Genomic DNA, 8692 nt, shown 5'->3' with positions numbered 1-8692 from the left:
CCAGACCATCAGCATTGGGGACACAATCTAGCATTGTGCGACCCCCAATCACAGCTCAGAATTTTGAGCTAAAGCGCCATTCATCCACATGTTACAGCAGTCCGCATAGTTCAATGGTTTAGCCGATAAGGGTCCAAACGGTTACATAGAGAATTTCTTGGAAGTGTGTTATATGCTCAAGATCAATGGTGTTACGGATGATGCCATTAAGTTGAGAGCCTTCCCATTTTCCTAAAAGGGGAAAGTGAAGCAGTGGCTACACTCATTACCTAGAGCATCGATCACTACATGGGAGGAGATGGTAGAAGCTTTCCTTGCCCGTTAGTTTCCTCCCGGAAAATCTGCAAAGCTTAGGAATGAGATCTCGTCTTTTGTGCAAATGGAATTGGAGTCTCTATTTGAGACATAGGAAAGGTTCAAGGAACTCTTATGAAAATGTTCTCAACATGGGTTTCCAGAGTGGATGATTATTCAGACTTTTTACAATGGTTTAAACCCAAGTACAAGACAGTTATTTGATGCAGCGGCAGGAGGTACCTTAGGTAGCAAGACCCTCGAAGAAGCCCGGCAATTAATTGAAGAAATGGGGTTGAACAGCTACCAATGGAATGCTAGTGAGAAGAAGAAAGTGGCCCGCATCCATGAGATCGATGCGGTTACATCGTTGGCGGCCCAAGTGGAGACATTGAGTAAGAAGTTAGACACTATAACTTCTTCAAGATTAGCGGCCGTAACGAGTTGTGATGGATATGGAAGGGGACATGCCCCATCCGGTTGCCCGATAGTTGTTGGTGGTACACCATCTGTTGAGCAAGTTGACTATGTGGGTAATGCACTGTGAAACCAAGGAAATCCTTATAGCAATACCTACAATTCGGGTTGGAGGAACCACCCTAATTTCTCATGGAATAACCAAGGGTAACAAAAGGCCACTGTACCACTAGGTTTCCAACAACAACAAGTCCCGAACATGGAGAATAGAGTTTCAGGCTTGGAGACCCAGATAACCGATTTGGAGAAAGCCTTGACTAGATTTGTACAATCAACGGATACACTGTTCCAATCGTTTGAGGCTACACTTCGCAACCATACCGCTTCATTGCACAACCTAGAGAATCAAGTTGGGCAAATCACAAAGTCTCTATCAGAGAGACAACAAGGTAGTTTGCCTAGTAATACTGAAACCAACCCATGCAAACATGTGAAGGCGATCACTTTGAGAAGTGGTCGTGAGGTTGAGGGCAAACTTCCTAGTGAGAAGACCAATGTTGAGGCACCGGAGGTCGTGGAGGTTGAGGAAAGAGTTAACAAAGAAAAAGAGGTGGCACCCCCACCTTACAAGCCAAGAATCCCTTATCCTTTAAGATTGAAGAACGACCAAAATGATAAGCAATAGAAGAAGTTCTTGGGTCTATTTAAGCAATTGCACATCAATATTCCTTTTGTAGAGGTGTTGTCTCAAATGCCTCGGTATGCTAAGTTCTTAAAAGATTTTTTAACCAACAAGAGGAAATTGGAAGAGAGTGCATCGGTGATCTTAGATGCATCTTGCTCGGTAATCTTGTAAAAGAATATGCCGAACAAGAAGAAAGACCCAGGAAGCTTCATTATCCCATGCAACATTGGTAATTTGGGTGAAGAGATGGCATTGGCGGACTCAGGGGCCAGTATCAATGTCATGCCATACTCTTTCTTTCAGAAGCTAGGCTTAGGAGAGCCTAGGCCCACTCGGATGACATTGTAATTAGCGAACCGAACAGTGAGACATCCGAGGGGCATCATTGAAGACGTGCTTGTCAAGGTGGACAAGTACATATTTCCTATAGACTTCGTAGTGTTGGATGTCAATGAGGATGCAGATGTTCCTTTGATTCTTGGGAGGCCATTCTTGCGCACTTCCAAGGCATTGATTGACATGGACGGTGGGGAGTTGATACTGAGGGTGGGTGATGACAAGTTGACCTACCGCCTCGCCGAAGCCATGCGACATTCTCTTGACTTTGATGATACGTTTTACTTTCTTGACGCTACTGATGAACTAATCGATGAATATGTGCAGAAGATGTTGAATCCAGACACGTACGAGGGGTTGCTAGACCAAGAGGTAGAGAACGAAGAAGTAATGGTGCTTGGTGTAGAAGAAGAAGTACCATCTACCCCGGGGATTTTGAAGAAAGTGCTCCAAAAAATGAAACAGGTGAGGAGACACCGCAAGAAACACCCCAAGACTATTGGGGATGCACAAGAGCGCAACAAGAGTGACGGATCCTCAAGTTGTAACAAGCCCAATAACTCCCCCTCTACCTTAAAAAACTTTGCTCATCGTGCTTTCAAGTCATGGATAAGAGACCTTTATGTATGAGCCCCCGTTAGGTAAGACGAGGTACGTCAAGCTTAGTGACGTTAAACAAACGCTTCTTGGGAGGTAACCCAAGCATTTACTATTTTTTTTCTAGTTATTCTTTAGTGTTTGCATGAATAAGGTTTTAAGTGTTGGTGTCCTGATTTTGAGATGCTATTACTGTGATTTTCTCGTGGATATTTGGTGCACACGCGTGTTTAAATGAGTATGGCAAAGTTTTTGGTCGTTTGAGCATGTCGTGCATTTTTCTCTGGTGTAATTGCATGATGAAAGCAGGCTCTGAGTGTTTTTATAAGTTCAGGAATTTTCTGTAAAGCCTGCAGAGTTTTCTAAGGCATCCAGAGAAAACGCACGGGCGTGTGGAATTTCCACACGCCCATGGGTCTCTACTGAGAGCTCATCCAGAGAAGGTACAGGGGCGTGGACTCGCCCTTGTGAATGACCTCGTGAGATTCACACGGGCGTGGGTAATTTTCGCACGGGCTTTTGTCTTCCTACAGAGACTTAGAGATTTTTCTTGAGAAGGCACAGGGGCGTGGACTGGCCCCTGTGGATGACCCTGTGATAAACACACGGGCATGGGTAATTTCTACATGCCCTTGTGTATCTCTGCAGAAGAGCTCTCTTTCATCCCGAGAAGACAAAGGGGCATGCGAGTGCCCCTGTGAGCTGGCCCTGTACAAGTCCACGCCCGTGGGGAATTTTCTCATGGGTGTGTGAAACACTTAGAGTTTTCTCGGGTTGGACAGTCGTTTTCCCCATCATCAGGTTGCTCATCTACAGCCATTTTTTTTCCTCCTCGAGATCGATTGCATCAGTGAGAAGTACCTTCTTCCTGGCTGTCTTTTTGCACTCAGATAGCCGATGACCCACTTCTCCACAGCCAAAACACCGAAAGGTGCTACTATTAGCCTTGCCAGACTGTGTAGTGTTAGCATTCTTAGTAAGCCCTCCTGTTTTAACACAGTTCACGTCACTTGGATGGCTACTACTGCTACCACCGCTGCTAGTTACGCCCGCAATACCAGGATTATGTCCCCATTGCTTCTCCGCCTGTAAAGCCATCTGGTGTGCCATAGATATAGAAACAGGATCAAACATGTTAACTGTATCCTGAATCTGTATCCTGAAACCTCCAATATATCGCACCATCAACTGATCCTCTATCTCTTGGATCTCATTTTGTGCCATGAGTTAGTAAAATTTAGTGGTATAGTCATCTATCAACCTGGTGCCCTACTTCAAATTCTATAACTTTTGGTACATCAATCTCTGGAAGTTGTAGGGAAAAAATTGTATATGCAGATGCTTCTTCATCTTCTCTCACGTACAAATCTTTGGCTCTCCCAACCAGTTCCATGTTAGCTTTAGTTGCCGCCACCACGCGGTGGCTCTGTTCTGAAGCCCGGTAGCCACTAAAGGCACGCATTTATCTTCTGGCACGCTTTAAATTCCAAGATTTCCTCCACAATCATCAACCAATCGAGGAACTCCTCTGGTTGTAGGCCTCCATGGAATTCAGGAATCTCGATGCGCATCCCCGTCTCCCATCTCCTATGGTCATTTTCCACAGGACCTCTCCTGTATTGAGTCATCTCCTCACCAGAACCAACATTAGTTTGGGTAACATTCGGTACCTGGTTATACACATCATCGCCATCCTTTGGGTCATCACATCCATCATGCCCTCAAATAGCTGATCTATTAATTGCACCAATCTTTGCTCCATCTGATTCATCTGATCGCACTCATAGATGTCTTGAAGGTTCTGCTCACACCTAGGCGCCATGTCTCCTCCAAGGATGAACAAAGCTATGGTACCAACTAACGCAGCGAGGATAGGATTGAAGACTTGTTTAGTCTAAGAATGCCCAAGTCAACAACAAAGTAATAAACCTAAAGGGACGTTTGGTTCACGGTAATGTAGAAAGATTACCACGTGTTACGTGGTAGTCTACAAATATTACCACATTTGGCATTGCACTGGAGGTAATCTGGATGGTAATATCACATTATCAACCTGAGAATATTACCAAGTTGGTAATCCTATTACCACCAAATTTGGTGTCTATCTTGGATTACCGTGGTAATCTCATAACTTTTTATATTTTAGCAAATTGATTACCATGACAACCAAACACGACAATGAACTATTCCCAGTAATAAGAGTTTCCAACCAAACATGGTTATTTCAAATTACCATAATATTTCCAACCATATAACATTCCCACTCATATTACCATGGTAATCTCATTACGTGGTAATATATCATTACCACTGACTAAACGACCCCTAAATCCTGTTTAGTCTAAGAATACCCAAGGATTTAGAGAAAACAAAAACAACACTTTTATTTCATCAAAATCAACTCCTCAACGAAGCCAAAGGGCTTACAATAAATAGACCAAAGAAAATCAGTAAAATAACCCTAAAAAGGAGACAAATCGAAAATTTGCCAAAAACGGCATGTTTTCAATTTACAACAGAAAAATAAAATACTTAACAAAATAAAGCTAATGCCAAAACGGTGTATAAGTCTGAGATTTGTAGCCAAAGATATAATCAAACCAAATCTTTCCTAAAACGGCAAAATCCTTGTTTTCGAGGCTAAGATGATGAAATTTGACCAAAAACTGGCATTACACACAAGCAAAGCTAGTGATATGTGCTCGATGACCCGTTTTCCATCAAGTGAGACCCTCAAAATACCAAAACTCTACCACTTGGAAAATTACCAAAATACCCCTGTTAGAGCTTGTCCCATTTTTCTAAAGGCACAGGCTAGCTCCTCAATATGCCCCACATCAATTTAACAAACACCAAGCAGTATTTTATATCAATGAGAGATTCCAGTTCTAAAATGTCATACTTCGAAGCCTAACCCCATTAATTTTTTGCTTATACATAGTCTTCCAACTCACCAAATGAACACTCTTTTATTCTCATCACTCCCTTATAAACACTTCTTATTGAGCATGCCCAATGACTCATGCACCATACTTGTCAAAAAAGATATCATCATAAAAGATGGAATTACAATGGTTGCTGAACTAATAAGAGTCGCTATGCTTGTAAGGCTTAAATGGTTTTGTTTCCAACCAGATAGCATATTTCCAACCAAATAGCCTGCCTTATATCTTTCCTAGAACCTTCTCATGGGTGTCTCGTGTCATCTTTCCATGTATAAGGGGAACCCCTAAATACTTACTAAAGTTGTTTGTTAAACCAATGCCCAGTATGTTTGATTATCTCCTTGAATTCTCACATGAAGTCTTGGGAGATATACATATCTTAGACTTCTCCGAATTAACATTGGCCCCTGACACACTACAAAAAAAATATCAAGAACATCCTTTATGATTCTAGCTTGGTTCCATTAGCTCTCTCAAAGAGAAATAAATCATCTACAAAGAAAAGATATGAGATACCAATACTACCATTTCCAACCTTAATGGACTTTAATGTGCCTTTAGCTAGCTCTCAATTTAGAAGATGACCTATTCTCCCCATGTATGCGATAAAAAGATATGGAGATGATGGATCTCTATATCATAATCGGTTCACAAAGAATTTAGCTTTTTTGCCATTCTACAATATAGAATATCTGAAATCTCTACACAACTCATAATAATATTTACCCATTTTTCAAAGAATCCAAATAACTCCAAGGTCTCCTTGAGAAGACCCTAGTGGATTTGATCAAAAGCTTTCTTAAGATTGTCTTTATAGCCATCAAGCTATTTGTACTTGAAGATCTCTTGATAGTATATAAAACTTCTTGAGCAAAAAGTATATTATCAGATGCATGTCTCCTTGGGATAGTTGACTTGCATAGGAGAAACAATCTCATCAAGAAGTGGCTTGAACTTATTAACAAATACTGTAATAATAAGTTTACACTTTATATAACACAAGTTTATAGGCAGGAATTGTTTAACATACTCTAGGTTAGAAACCTTAGAGATGAGAAAAATTAGAGTGTTATTTAAAGGAGAAGGAACACTCCCATTTCAAAGATTATACTAAATAGGAGCAACAATGCATCTTTTACTGTTTGCCAATATTTTTGAAAGACATTTGAATGCAGATCATCAATACTTGGGGATTTCCAAGATTTCATTTGAAAGAAAACAACATGCACTTCATCACATTGAATTTGAATGACAAACAAAGTCATATTATTCATCTGTAATGAGGAATATGAAACATTTCGTAAGGATTGAAAAGTTTGAGACTCTAGATGAAATGACTCATTATAGTAACTTGTAGTATGGGTTTTCATAGCATTATCATCAATTGTCCAATCCCTATCAGAGTTCCCTAGCATTGTAACCTTATTTTTGCTCCTAAGATAGATTATTGAAACATGGAAAAATCGAGTATTCCATTAACTATTTTTGAATCCATTCCACTCTAGACTTTTGAAACCAAAGCACTTCTTATTCTAGGATGCAATTATACTCAGAAACTAACTCCTTTTCTAACTCTTATAGCCTTAAAGAGCTATTGCTTAACCAAAGCTTTTTGTATAATAGTAATTCTTACATAGAAAACCCTCTTATTCTCAAACAAATTACCGAAAGCTCAAACATTCCAATCCATCAAAGCCTATGATACAACATTACACTTATTTTTAAGATTCCTATAGATTCCAGCTAGTATAACAACATTATTAATCTCTAATTATGAAATCTAAACTGTTTTAGCTATGAATTTGAGAAACTAGTCTCCTCCACTAAAAAATGGGCTGGAAGTGTTTAACTCCCACATTAGCAAACCAAATATGCTCATTTACAGTACTTAATGCACTGCCCAATCTCTCTAAAACCAACTATGCCATTGCACTTGTTACACTGTGCAACCAACTCTCAAAGCCTAAATCAATCAAGCTACAAGCTTATATTATAGAAGAAAAGTGGTTACACTAAGACTGAGAGACATTAGAACCACCCAGCTTTTCATTACTACTACAAATATCATTACAATATCCTAAAACCATCCATGGTAGCACCATGTATAAGGTATTTTCCTCCAACAAATTCCATAAACTTGGTTGGCATCCCAACATAGCCAAATACCACCAATAAATCCATCAGGATTAACTATCTAAATAATTATTAAAACTCAAATTCCTAACAACTCTTTGTATTTTCTTTCTAAAAATTCTTTATTTGACTAGAATAAGAATGGAAGGCTTCAGCATATTCCTCATATTTTGAAAAAAAGCTACGGTTCCCCACATTTATACTATTTATAGGAGAATATCTAGCAATAAAATTAAATTCAAAACCTAAGTTATTGGTGAGTAGAGATTTTGTAGTGTTTTTCATGTTTATATATATATATATATATATATGTAAATATCGTTAGAGTCCTTCTTGTGCTTAAACCTCATATTTAAGTCAAAGTTCATATTTTTGAGGAATTGATGTTTTTGATGTGTTTTTATTCTGATCAGATCTAAAACAATGATTGAAACTCCAGAGAAATGAAGGAAATATATTTTAGTGAAGTTGAGAGCATTTACAAGCCTGAGAATAATCAATGTAACTTCATCAAAGAGGTTATTACTACCTCATCCCTGGTCCAATTGATGTGATATTTATCTCATTTGAAAGAGGACTTTAAGATCTAAGCATTTGATATTCAAATCATCTCAAGATTTTAGATTCCCATGTTTCATAGGAATTTAAACCCCATGGAAATCCAATTTTCTTAAGAATTTAATAAAAATTCATAAACCAAATAAGGGCATCTTATATGCCTATTAAAATTTCTTAGGAATCCAAAAAGATGCCATGAACCAAATGTCTCTAAGAATTTTATGTATAAGGGTGAAATACTTTAAGATTGCATGATGGAAAGGAAAAAGAATTTCGCGTGGAAGGCTTACACGCCATCACATGCAAGGAGCTCTTCTTTTACACTATAATAGAGTAAACAAATATGGAAACATAATAATGAAGCATATTACAATATAGTATGGAAATGTAATAATAGAGAATATGAAAATGTAAAAATGGAGAATATGCGAGAAAACATTTTTTGTGCTAATGCAAATAATATCTAACACTTCCCTTTAAGCTGAAGAATATGCATCATATATTTCTAGCTTAGTTTACCAAAAAACAAAACAAAACAAAACAAAACAAAATGATCCGTCCTTAGAGTCTGAGTGAACATATTTGCAGTTTGATCATTGTTCCTAATATATAGAGTGGAAATCTTCCCCCTCATCACAGTTTCTAGAATAGAATGACAATACATCTCAATGTCTTTAGTGCTCTCGTGGAATGCACGATTGCTAGCTATATAAATGGTGGCCTAGTT

The 8692-nt window shown here is 38.7% G+C and overlaps 1 non-coding gene across 1 annotated transcript; it reads right to left on the bottom strand.

Annotated features, from left to right (window-relative positions):
* Positions 1 to 346: 346 nt before the first annotated feature.
* On the bottom strand, positions 347 to 453 carry LOC120278384. The gene has a single exon (XR_005541715.1). It is a non-coding gene; the product is annotated as a small nucleolar RNA R71 (small nucleolar RNA).
* Between the last annotated feature and the right edge of the window lie 8239 nt (positions 454 to 8692).

The sequence above is a fragment of the Dioscorea cayenensis genome, chromosome 15 (assembly GCF_009730915.1).
Source record: "Dioscorea cayenensis subsp. rotundata cultivar TDr96_F1 chromosome 15, TDr96_F1_v2_PseudoChromosome.rev07_lg8_w22 25.fasta, whole genome shotgun sequence".
Lineage (NCBI taxonomy): Eukaryota > Viridiplantae > Streptophyta > Magnoliopsida > Dioscoreales > Dioscoreaceae > Dioscorea > Dioscorea cayenensis.
Note: the sequence above shows the minus strand (reverse complement) of the source record. Positions and strands in the feature narration are given on the sequence as shown.